This window comes from Myotis yumanensis, unplaced genomic scaffold (assembly GCF_028538775.1).
Source record: "Myotis yumanensis isolate MYYU_CA2020_CCGP unplaced genomic scaffold, mMyoYum1.0.hap1 SCAF_9, whole genome shotgun sequence".
Classification (NCBI taxonomy): Eukaryota; Metazoa; Chordata; class Mammalia; order Chiroptera; family Vespertilionidae; genus Myotis; species Myotis yumanensis.
Window position 1 is genome coordinate 6,670,555 of NW_027223760.1, and position 13,109 is coordinate 6,683,663.

Here is a 13,109-nt window from a genome sequence, read left to right on the forward strand (position 1 = left end):
ACAATCATTGGCCTGGGTGTGGGGGTGCTTATATTCTGAAAGTACAGGTATGTGAACCAAAATCTCTGAGAAATACACATTTGAGAGAATCCCCTAGATAATCCCCAGAGACAGGGGTTCAGGAAGCCCCTGACTAGGTGAATAGACTCAGTCCCTTGGAAGTTTAACATGTAAGATCCCACATGGTTTCCATTCCTCTATGACAGTATGTGTTTGTAACCCCAGATTACAGCTCTCTGGGCCTGTCCAGGAACTTTCTAAACCCCAGCTTACCCACAGTACTGTCAGTTCCTAGGCCCTTCTCATCTCCCCCTTTGGCCAGGACTACTTGCATTAGGACAATTCCTGGCCTTTTCATCTGTGGCTCTTTCTCCATTTCTGCTCTGGTGTCAGTCATGGGAGTGTATTGATTTCCATGGGAGTGAACATTATGAAGGCTTTGGGGTGGAGGGAGATCCTGCAGAAATATGAACACCTTTGTATTGAGGACCAGGCCAACCCATCATCTAAGTCCTTTGGCCAGAGACAAAGTAGTCAGCCTTCCTCTCCCTTGGCATCTCCTTGTGCAGTGCCGACTGGAGAGAACAGTCACTTGTGGTGACCAGGTGGACAACGTGAAGAGGTGGAAATAGAAATGGAAGGTGAAGCACAGAGAGGACTCAGACAGCATGTGGGGGAGGCTGGGACAGTCACAGGCCTGAGGGCACAAGGCAGCTGGAAAGGCTCAACATCTGCTCCCTGGGGAGCATGTGAGTGAGGGACTTCGTTGTCCTGAGGCTGGAGAGGCAGACTGAGGACAGACTGAATTGTGCACAGGGACTCGGTGAGCACAGAATGTTTGATTGTCTTAAATACTGACTGATTGGCTGGAGCCACTTTACTTGGAGAAGCCTCAGCTTGGGGGCAGGATGTCAGGAGTTGGAGGGGAGTGTCCCAGTCTCTCCAGGACACTGATCGTATTTAGATGCATTGAGACAGGACAGTGATTTGACTCCTGAGAGCAGAGTCAGAGGCTGCAGATCACCTGGGACATAGGGTTCTTCTCCAATTTCCAAAACCAAAATTCCAGTTCTCTTCTTGTTTGTCTCCCAGGCTAACCACCCTAAGTGTTTCCCTTGTCCCCACAAATTTTCTAGTTCTCATGGTTTTTCAAAGTCTCCCCTGGCTGCTGAATTTCTTGGGAAAACTTAGTATCTACAGCTTTGGTCACTAACATAGAATTACCTGGAAATTTTTAATATCTAAAGCTTTCTCACTCCCATAAGTGTTACAATCTCCTGTATACCCTTTGCCTTTGAAATCCCTGAAAGTACAAACTCAAAGTCACCAAACCCTCTCAGAGTACCATTACAAATCCAGCCTAAGCCCTTCCACTATTCTTTCCTCTATTTTGACATTCTGGGGAATCAGGAAGCAAGACTGTGTCTGTGTGGTGTCATTAGCTCTTTGGATTTGGCCTGATACATTATAGGTAGTTAAACCTATTTAATTAATAAATGAATGAAATTTTGTTTGGGACTCTTTTGGGTAAGCATGGGAGGACAGAGAGATGAGGAAAATGCCTATTTTAAGAATATGTGCATACATGACCCCTGGAGGGAGCTCTGTGAGGGGAATGGGCAAACTCAGTGCTAAACAGAGGACCCCAAACTTGTCTGGAGTGAAACAGTAAGAGCGTTGAATGTGCATTTAACTGGGTCTGTGTCCTTGACCAGCTGGGAGATATGAACTTCATTAGATTATACTTCCATTCCCCAGGTATAAAATGAGGATAATAAACCTACTCTGATCTCCATGGAAGAGGATGAAGAGGGCATCAGATCATTCACTGGATGTTGTGTGACTCACCAGGTAGAATGTTAGAGGACCAGAATGGAGGGTTAAAGGGGTATCTTATTAGCAGGCAGCAGATTTAAGAGGGTGGAGAGTGTGGAGGAGAGAGAGAGTGAGAGAAGGAAGAAGGAAGGAGGTGATCTCATCTAATCCTCCCAAAACCACCAGAATAAACAAATCAATACTCTTAGTCTCATTTTTCAACAATGTTTCATGTTTAGATTAAGCAACTTCTGAGGTGCCACAGCTGGCCAATGGCAGAATGGGTCTCCAGACAACTGTTCACCCACAGGCTATTGCACTCTCCTGACCGCTTTCCCTGGGCTGGAAATTGGGAGAAGTATGGCAGAGGCTACTGAAGCCTAAATAGGGACAGCTCTGCAGGGTTTGGACCACTAAGGATAATGGAGGTGAGTGCCAGAAACCAATTCCAGCATGTTCAGCAGGTCTGAATCATCTGGAGTGGCAATGGCATTTTCCCAAACCTGAATAGGATACATTAAATTGATTGTCCCTGCCAGACAGCTAAAGGGCATCTTAATCTACATGTCATTGCCTCCTACTGGCCTAACACCTGAACAACTGTAGGCTAATTCCCTGATTCTGACAATGCTTGTATATCCCCTTTGAAGTGTATATCTCTGCCTCACCTCAGGACAAGTTGTGTTAATAAAAACCATAGTGTCCTGAGAGGAGGAGACCTTAAGACCTTAGACCAGTGATGGCGATCCTATGACACGCGTGTCAAAGGTGACACGCCAATTCATTTTTTTGGTTGATTTTTCTTTGTTAAATGGCATTTAAATATATAAAATAAATATCAAAAATATAAGTCTTTGTTTTACTATGGTTGCAAATATCAAAAAATGTCTATATGTGACACGGCACCAGAGTTAAGTTAGGGTTTTTCAAAATGCTGACACGCCGAGCTCAAAAGGTTCGCCATCACTGTCTAAGGCGAAAAAGTTTTGAAAAACCCTAACTTAACTCTGGTGCCGTGTCACATATAGACATTTTTTGATATTTGCAACCATAGTAAAACAAAGACTTATATTTTTGATATTTATTTTATATATTTAAATGCCATTTAACAAAGAAAAAAACAACCAAAAAAATGAGTTCACATGTGTCATAGGTTCACCATTACTGCCTTAGAACTTAGATCTTAGCTGCTTTAGCTAGCTCCTCTGACCCCCTAATGCCTTTCAAAATTATGCTTTGTCTCCAGACTCCTATTTAATCTATCCACAGCCTTCTCCAGATTTCCTGAACCCTTCTTGATGCTGGAACAAGAACCCCGGCAGGTGAAGTCATGTCTAGAATGATGAAGGGGAACCCTAGACAAATGCCCTCCAAGAGTTGAACATCTGCAGGAGCACATGGTGAAGCCAGGGTGACAGAGATAGATGGTGAAGATCCTCCTGAGATCAGTAAGGCTTTGGTTGGAAAAGCAGAGTTGAGACACTGTTGTTCTTGTTCCAAAGCCTCCAGTGTCCAGGCAACCAGGATACATGTTTGGAAGCTCACAGATGACTTGTCCTCCAGGTTGCGAAGACACCACCCTGGCCCTGCAGGAGCCCGGGCTGAGGCTCATCCTGGTGGGGAAGACAAGGACTGGGAAGAGCATTACCAGGAACAGCATCCTGGGCCACAGGTGCTTCCTCTTCAGACACACAGCCACTTTGGTGACCAGAACCTGGAAGGTGGAGAGTTGCAGGGGGGACAGGTGGCACATGGAAGTCATGGGCACCCTGTACCTTTTTAGCTCCCTCGTCCCCAAGACATTCCTGGGGTGTGAGGAGCAGGCCAGATGCTACTTGCTGTCTATAGCTGGGCCCCAGGCGCTGTTCTGGTGACTCAGCTGGGCATGTTCGAGCTCAAGGTTCTGTTCAGGGACAGTGTGGTGGCTCGTATCATCCTGCTGTTCACACGCAAGGAGGACCTGAGTCAGGACTCTTTGCAGAATTTCCTGTACCACAGGGAAAACCTTGCGCTGTGGGCTCTGGTGGCTGAGCGTGTGCACCTTGGACAACTTGGAGGCATGTAGGAACCTGGAGGCCCAGGTGCAGGACCTGCTGGTGCTGGTGGAGCGCCTGGTACTGGACCACTTGGGTGCCCCCTATTCCAAGGACATGTACTGATTGGCACAGGCACTGGCCTTCTGGAGCCCCAAGAAGCAGCTGAGAAGGGTGGCATAGAGGCTGGTGGGCTGCACGTAGGGGTGATGTGGTCGCCAGCTCCTGTGGTGACTGCACGTATGGATGGTGGTGCACAGCTGTGCTGCTGGGCTTCCTAATCCTGTTGCCATCTGGAGGCCAGAGACCATAGTTGAGATACATTGAGTGACAGAGTATATAAAAGTAGGACTTAGAACCATCACCTGACAATCACATTCTGCCCTGGTGTCTGTGTGTCCAAGGCCGACAGCATTTCCTTGTGTCCCTCACTGGCAGTAACCTACAATCCAAAGACAAAAATCCTGCCCACTCCCATCTCTCCCCAAACCTGCCCATGGGACCTGGCCCTCCCTGAGCTCTTCTTACTGGAGTCCAACAAGTGTTGCTCTTGCCTGTTTTCTACTGATCTCAGGCTGCCGTACCACATCCTGGAATCATCTCTGTTTGCCCCAGGGGTCCAAGGGCCAGAGCCAACACAAAGCCTCAGTCCAGACCCATTTGTTTCAATTGAATCTGAATTGCATGAACAAATGCCTGGACATTCACCTTGTGTTAACGGAAATCAATATTTGCAGATGTTCCTTCATCTGCCTTATACAACCATTGAACAAAGACACTGTTCTGTCATTCTTAACCCCTTCTGCAAAAACAGTGCACCTAAGTGCAGAGACACCCCTCAAATGCCCTCCCCCGCCACAGGTAAACATTGAAGTAAGTGCCCATAAGAAGATAAAACACTGAACCGCCCATATGTCTCAGGAATGGATGCCTCCTCCCTGGTCTCCATTCAGACCTCTTAGCAGCTTGAATGCAGAGGCTTCTACGAGTCCAAGAAAACTTTAACCAGAGACTCATCTGGCCACCCACACTTGCTCTGTCCTGAGCATCTCCATCTTCACACACAAACTCAAGCCCGCCTCCAATACTGCTGGGTAATTTCAGATCACTTCCCAACAATATCCTCCATCCAGTGCTTTCACAGACAGAGATTCCCAGGTCACTGATTCCTTTACATCACTAAAGAAACATGTAAAAATGGAAAATATTCTGCAGTAGTTGATTGAATATTGGAGCGAGAGGACCACAAGCCCTGCCTGAAAACCAATGGGACCAAAAATGAAACCACCGGTGCCAAATGCTGAGACTTGATATTCCCTCTGCTGCAAAGGCCATTGTGATTCAAGGGTTGTGCACAGATCCCAGCAGAGGCACTGATAGAGATATTGAATGTGGTCTTGTCCACTTGTCAATATCCTTTTGCAAGAAAACTCTACCATTGTCACTTTGCTGAGGAAGGAGATGATCACTGATGAAAATAAATGAGAAAAAAGAATAGAAAAGTGTCTAGTGTGATGAAATACTTGATTATTGCTATTTGGTTGGGAGGAATGGAGCTCAGAGAGTCCCCAAGGAATATTAATTGAGCTGGTGGAAATCTAGGAAGGGGCACCCAGGCGTTCCATGGGACTTGCACACCCCACTATGGCTGCAATACAGATGACTATGGAAAGGAATATTTGTTTCTGTCTACACATCAATTAAAAGACAGAGATTGGCAGAATAGATTAAAACTCATGACCCAACCATATGCTGCTTACAGAAAAGTCCATTCGAATATTATGGTAGAAACAGCCTGAAAATTAAAGGACGAAAAAATCAGTGGTGCAAATATTACTCATGTAAAAGGAAGAAGGAGTGGTTGTATAGATAATAAATAAATTAGATCTCAGAACAAAGAAAATTACCAAAAACAGAGAGAAACAATAAAAAGCGATAAATAGATGACTCCTCCAAGAAGAAAGAGCACTCCTAAATGTATTTCCCAAACAACAGAGATGTAAAATATGTGAAGCAGAAACTGACAACTGAGAGGAGAAACAGACAAATCCACAGTTATAGCTAGAAACTCCGCCACCCCCTCAACAATTGACAGAACAGCTACATAGAACCAGGATTAGAAGAATTCCATTGCCGAACCGGTTTGGCTCAGTGGATAGAGCGTCGGCCTGCGGACTCAAGGGTCCCATGTTCGATTCCGGTCAAGGGCATGTACCGTGGTTGCGGGCACATCCCCAGTAGGGGGCGTGCAGGAGGCAGCTGATCGATCTCTAACTCTCTGTCCCTCTTCCTTCTTCTCTGTAAAAAATCAATAAAATATATTAAAAAAAAAAAAAAAGAAGAATTCCATTACACCCCCAATGAACACATCTATTGATGTTTTTAAAGTTGATATTTGCTGAGGACATATTTTTTCAGTTGCACAGGGAACATACACCAAGACAGGCCATATCCTGGGCCATAAAAAAGCTCACAACATTGGAGAGAATTAAAATCATATGAAATACATTCTTTTTTTTTTTTAATATATATTTTATTGATTCCTTACAGAGAGGAAGGGAGAGGAATAGAGAGCCAGAAACATCGATGAGAGAGAAACATCGACCAGCTGCCTCCTGCACATCTCCCACTGGGGATGTGCCCGAAACCCAGGTACACGCCCTTGACCGGAATCGAACCCGGGACCCTTCAGTCTGCAGGCCGACGCTCTATCCACTGAGCCAAACCGGTTTCGGCTATGAAATACATTCTTGAACCACAATGGAATTGAGCTGGAACTCCATAATAGAAAGGTAGCAGAAATATCTTCTGCACTGCCCTATGAACAGCATCATGACTCCCTAAATCTTCATCAGAATCTGAGAAAAGACTCTGTTGATTGTCCTCCAAAGTCAAACTCTATGTCTGAATAGGAACTTTTCTGAGTGTGGAAGACACTCAGGACACTGTCAGTGAAGGATCCCAGAGTAAGGGGTAAGTGGCCATTTCCCCCCTTTTTGGCTATTCATTGCTGAAGCAAATCTCCTTTGTTATGGGAAGAGCAGATAATGTTCCCTACCCCACGTCTTTCCCCTGGTCCCAACACTCACTCACTTCTTTTCCACTAAGAGGACAGATGACCTTGCTCAAGAAGGGACAACTTCAGTCTCTGCTCTCCCCTGGCCAGCCCTCGCTCACCAGTTATGACATGCTAACTCTGTGAGCATAATCGGCATGGTGTAATTTAGCCTCTTCATACAAGTTCTGAGAGCAGAAGCCTGGTCAGGGGGAGATATCATCCTGGCTGAGTTGAGAATCAGCTTTATACAACACTGGCAACACCACAGGTCATATCTCTAGAAGGCTGTGAACAGCCTTCTCCTCCACCTACTCACACTGGTTATGGGAGATCTTTAAACAGGAGAGACTGTCTATTTCTTTCTTTCTTTTTTCTAAAATATCTTTATTGATTTTAGAGAGGAAGGGAGAGGGAATGAGAGATAGAAACATCAATGATGAGAGAGAATTATTGATTGGCTGCTTCCTGCATGCGCCCTACTTGGCATCAAGCCCTCAACCCAGGCATGTGTCCTTGATCTGAATCAAACCTGGGACCCTTCATTCTGCAGGCTGATGCTCTATCCATGGAGCCAAACCAGGTAGGGCGAGACTCTCTATTTCTGACAAAGGAGGAAACTGGGGCCTAGAAGGTGTGGATGGCACACAGAAAGCCACACACTGCCATGCATTCTTGCTAAGAGTTTAAATGTAACACAATATTTTGCAAGCATAGCTCCAGGCAGTATGAGCTTCACAGGAACCCAATCCAACACCGCAATTGTAGCCAACTTCCAAGAAGAAATGAATGTTGAACTGAACAAATAGTGTGCAAAAGGGATGTGAATTCCCCCTCTCTTTTACTTGCTAAAGGAAATAAACTACCTTGTGACAACCACTTTTTGTTCTTAAATAGAACATCCCAAATGTGAGACCCTTGAGTTCAGTAACATCATGAAACTTCAGCTACAAAAGTGTCTAGGGCCAGGACAGATTCAGAGATATATGGTAGAAGACTTGCTGCTGAGTTAACAATAGCTAGTACAGATGACAACAAAACAATGGTTTCCTGCTGTGGAGGACAAACACTCTTCTACTTGCAACAAATGAAGAAAATGCTATAGTGCAAGGACTAAAATGACCCCATTTATGATGAGTTTGCCTTGTAGCCAAACTCTTTTCAAGGCAACAATTTGCTTGCTGCTTCTTCCTATGTGATCCTAACTTTAAGATAAAGAAAGGTATTGAGGGTTAAAAAACAGACTTACTTCCAAAACAATAGCCTCTAATTTTACATACTTTTCTTGGTGCCCAGGTGAGGAGGAACTCAATGTAACTGTTACATGTACCACCAGGCTATGTGTTAATAACAGGTGCAAGGTTCTGCATTATGGTGCCTATTCCCTGAAGAAATTTTCACACAGTATTTCTAATGGACTTGGTCACTTATATAGCAATTGTTAGTGAAGTGCCCAGTGAGGAACCCATATTGGAATGACCTTCAGAACTCCAAAACTCTGAGCAACAAACAAGTCCCTGGTCTCAAGCCGCACCAGAAGCCACTCAGAGTGTGAAAACACAAGGGCAAAATATAAGCCAGTCTCAAACCCAGTCACCTAGTAAACAAAGGACAATGAGGCCAAAGCTGCAAAACAGGAAACGCAGCACAAAATGCTTTTCTCAGTCAACATCATGAGAATGTGAGATAAAGAAAATCAAGAATGAAAAAGAAACAGAAAGCAATCAGACAACTGAAATAACAGGCAGCAGAAGGTAAACAGCTAGGAAAACCAGTTGGAGGAAATTCAAAAGGAGACAGCCCTTTTCCTGCAGCTAGGAGATTTTATTTGAGTCTTTTACTCAATGAAAACAAACGGATATAGAAATAAGCAAATATGTCTTCTTTTAAATCTGATGGGGGTAACACAAATATTTTTTCTCACACTTGATATTTGTCTACAATGTATCCAATATTGCAAATATGTAAGGAATATAAAAATTTGTTAAATTGACTTTTCAGGCCTTTCAATATAAAGTGGGTAGGAGGGAGAATAAGGTGTTTTGATTTGTTGTTTATTAAACCAAAGCTGGACGTTCTAAAAAAGACATGTCATTTTTATGCATGAAGGAACAGAATCCCATATACACAAATAAAAGCATTTTAAAAATTAGAGGGAGAAAAGACAGTTGTTAGTGAAGTGCCCAACGAGGAACCCATATTGGGAGGACATTTAGAGCAAAGAGAAGAGAGTCATCAAAATGAGAGAGAAAGTCTGTGTGCTGATTCTTGTTCTCTGCAGCATCTCCAGTAAGGGTTCTAAAACTAAAAAAAAAAGAAAGAAAGAAAGAAATGAGTGAGTATGAATAGTTCTGCATAAATACCAGTGTTGTTTTTTAATAAACAATAAAAATGGTGCATTTGGGGTTTTCAGAGTCACAGGCTGAAGCAGAAACTGCACACTGTCACAGGAATGAGGAAACAGGAGAGGCTGAGGAAAAGGAAGGGGAACTCTTAGAAACAGAGCGGAGGACTGTGAAGTCTTCCGGGCTGTGTGATGGTAGTTTGGACCAATTTCACCAAGTCATCAAGGAGTAGGGGACACTCAACTCACATACGACAGACAAATTATATATTGAGGGCCTTGGACATATCAGATATTGGGGTGTAATTCAATAAGTAAACTATATTATAAATCCCAGGTACTATACTTATATATGGTACATACTTCTCACATATGTTCTTCCATTTATAAGTTACCATATTCAAGTTGCTAGTATTTTGTTGAGGATTGTGGTCTATATTCATAAAGGATATTGATTGAAGTTTTCTTTTTCAGTAATATCTTCAATGGATACTGACCTCATGGAATGAATGGTGAAGTACTTCTGCCTTTCTTATTTTATTTTTTAAAGTGTTTACAATGTTTCGTGTTAATTCCTTAAATTTTTAGTCGAATTCGCCAGTGAAGCCATCTGGTACTGGACTTTTACTTTGATGGTAATATTTTATTTTAATTACTAATGTACCTGCTTGTTATATGTATATTCAGATGTTATTTCTGTTTGAGTCACTTTCAGTAGTTAGTGTCCTTCTAGGAATCGAATGTACAGCATAAAAAGCAAAAGAAGAAAAGACAGTTTGGCTTTTTGTGCAGTTGGCTCACAACCTCCAGCGGCAACACTGTCAGAACCCACCTTAGCTTTTGATCCAAAGCCATGCCCTCCCCAGGCCCAGCTCAGCAGAGGTCCCAGTGTCTGCCCCAGCGGGACGTGGCTATGGGTCAGTCTTTGCCCCCAGAACTCTCTGCTGAGTTGGCATAGGCTTCGTCAGACCTGAGGATCTCTTTGTCTAACCAGCCCCCTCTTCTCTTTCTCTTTCAAATGTCTGATCTGTAGGTAAGTCTGAGGCTTCCTCTGCCAGGTGGAGCCATGGCACCTACTGATCAAATACCTGAGGGCCAAGTGCAGGGCCTGGGACTGCTGGGCTGGCTGCAGAGTGGATGGTGTGTGGCCCAGCTGCTGGAAGCCCTGGTCCTGCTCTGCCTGCTGCTCCCAGGCTCAGGCCCTACACCACAGGTCTACAAGGCAGGTAACCTGGGAGGAAAGGAATCGTGGAGCTGAGCAGAAATAAAACCTCATTCGTTAAGGGATCCTGTAGCTTCAGACACAGTTTCAATGACACAGAAAACGGAACACTATCAACTTTGCAAAGACCCAAAGTTCATTTTTAAGTTTTTAATTCTCCTGTTTGACACTAGAGGTACACAGTTTTAAAATAAATTTGTCTAACTATAAAATATGCTTAAAACCTTTTAGTACTGCCCATACATCTTTCTTCTCTTGAAAAATAGTGAAATGGCTGGTAGTTTTAAGTAGAAAGTGAATTCATCACAAGGGGAAAATAACCACTTTTATTTTGAGCTTTTTAAAAAATTTGGACATTGTCTTAGTCCATTAAGGCTTCTAAAAAATATTAATATCACAGGCAAAGAGGCTTAAAAGGAACAGAAATGTGCCTTCCACCCTCTGGTGGTTAAAAGCTCAGGATAAGGTTGCCTCATAGGTTCTGGTGAGGGCTCTCCTGGGGTTGCAGACTGACAACTTCCATTTGTGTCCTCAGTGGAAGGGATGAGCCAGCTCTCTGGGGCCTCATTACAAGGGCACAGATCTCAGTAATGAAGACCCTCCCAATGGCATCCTCCTAATAACATCCTCTGGGCATTACGTCTTTTATTTATTTTTTAATAAAAAATCTTTATTTTTAAGAGTATTACAGATGTTCCCCTTCCTTCCCTCACTGTCCCCCTCTACCTGGTTCCCACCCCATCCGAGGCCTTCATCACCCCATCGTCTATGTCCATAGGAATGCATATAAGTATATAAGATCTGTGGTTAATCTCTTCCAGCCCCCTACTCCCCTTAACTCTGAGATTCCTCACTCTGTTCCATGTTTCCATGCCTCTGGTTCTATTTTATGCATCAGTTTATTTTGTTCATTAGATTTATTGTTTGTTTATTATGACTTATAGATTCAATTATTGATAGATATGTATTTATTGCCATTTTATTGCTCATATGTTTCATCTCTTTTTCTTATACTTTTTCTTCCTTTTCTTAAAGAATACCCCTCAATATTTCATGCAATACTGGTTTGATGAACTCCTTTAGCTTTTTCTTGTCTCTGAGGCTCTTTATCTGTCCTTCAATTCTAAATGAGAGCTTTGCTGGGTAGACTAATCTTGGTTGTAGGTCCTTGCTAGTCATCACTTTGAGTATTTCTTGCCATTCCCTTCTGGCCTGCAAAGATTCTGTTGAGAAATGAGCTGACAGCTACATGGGTGCTCCCTTGTAGGTAACTAATTGCTTCTCTCTTGCTGCTTTTAAGATTCTCTCTTTGTCTTTAGCCTGTGGCATTTTAATGATGATGTGTCTTGGTGTGGGCTTCTTTCGGTTCCTCTTGTTTAGGACTCTCTGCACTTCCTGGACTTATAAGTCTATTTCTTTCACCAGGTAGGGGAAGTTTTCTGTCATTATTTCTTCAAATAGGTTTTCTTTTCTTTTTTTTTTTTTTTAGTATACTATCAAAGCTTATATTTTATTTTATTTTTTTAATAATTTTTATTTCTTAAATTATTACAAAGAGTATTACATATGTCTCCTTTTTCCCCCCCTTGACATTCCCCTAGCCCCTCCCCCCCCGCCTCTTTCCCCCCCCACCCCATGTCTTGTGTCCATTGGTTAATCTTATATGCATGCATATAAGTCCTTAGGTTGATCTCTTAATCCCCCCCCAAACCTTCCCAAGGCTTCCCACTGTAGTTTGACAGTCTGTTCAATGTTGCTCTGCCTCTGTATCTACTCCTGTTCATCAGTCTATACTGGTCCCCTTTGTCTGTCCCAACCTCACTGGAGTAGTCTCAACCTCACCAGGGCCGTCTGAGCCTCACCAGGGCCATTACAGCCTCACCAGGGTCGTCCTGACCTCACCGGGGCCGTTTCAACCTCACCGGGGCCATCCCTACCTCACGGGGGCAGTTTCAACCTCACAGGGGCCGTCCCTACCTCAACAGGGCCATTTCAACCTCACCAGGGCCGTCCCTACCACACCGGGGCAGTTTCAACCTCACCGGGGCCATCCCTACCGCACCGGGGCAGTTTCAACCTCACCGGGGCTGTCCCTACCTCACGGGGGCCATTTCAACCTCACCGGGGCTGTCCCTACCACACCGGGGCAGTTTCGACCTCACCGGGGCCGTCCCAACCTCACCGGGGCAGTTTCAACCTCACTGGGGCCGTCCCAACCTCACTGGGGCAGTTTCAACCTCACCGGGGCCGTCCCGACCTCACCGGGGCCGTATCGTTCTCACCGGGGCTGTCCCGACCTCACCCGGGCCATCCCAGCCTTACCAGGGAAACAGGAAGTTTGGTCCTCTGTCCCCTGCCGGCGGTTCCCACCAGACAAGATCTCCAGGTGTTCCTGGTGGCTGAACATCCAGCACTCCTGCTCGGATCATGCCCTCCACCAAGTGCACAGACTGCCTGTCTACCGTCCCCCAGCGCCCCACGCGAGACTGGAACCGGTGGGCATGTTTGTGCGCCTGCTGGTACAGTGGTTCGACAGCGCCGGCCCAGCCGGGCCCAGCCCCGGCCTGCCCAGGACCCGACTCCGCCCCCCCCCCCCCCCCCCCCCCGATTGCAAGGAGCTGAAATCTGCAGCCTGCTGGG

At 44.8% G+C, this 13,109-nt stretch overlaps 1 pseudogene; it reads left to right on the plus strand.

Annotated features, from left to right (window-relative positions):
* The first annotated feature begins 1,533 nt into the window (after positions 1-1,533).
* On the plus strand, positions 1,534-4,052 carry LOC139016727 (GTPase IMAP family member 1-like; annotated as a pseudogene).
* Positions 4,053-13,109: the final 9,057 nt, after the last annotated feature.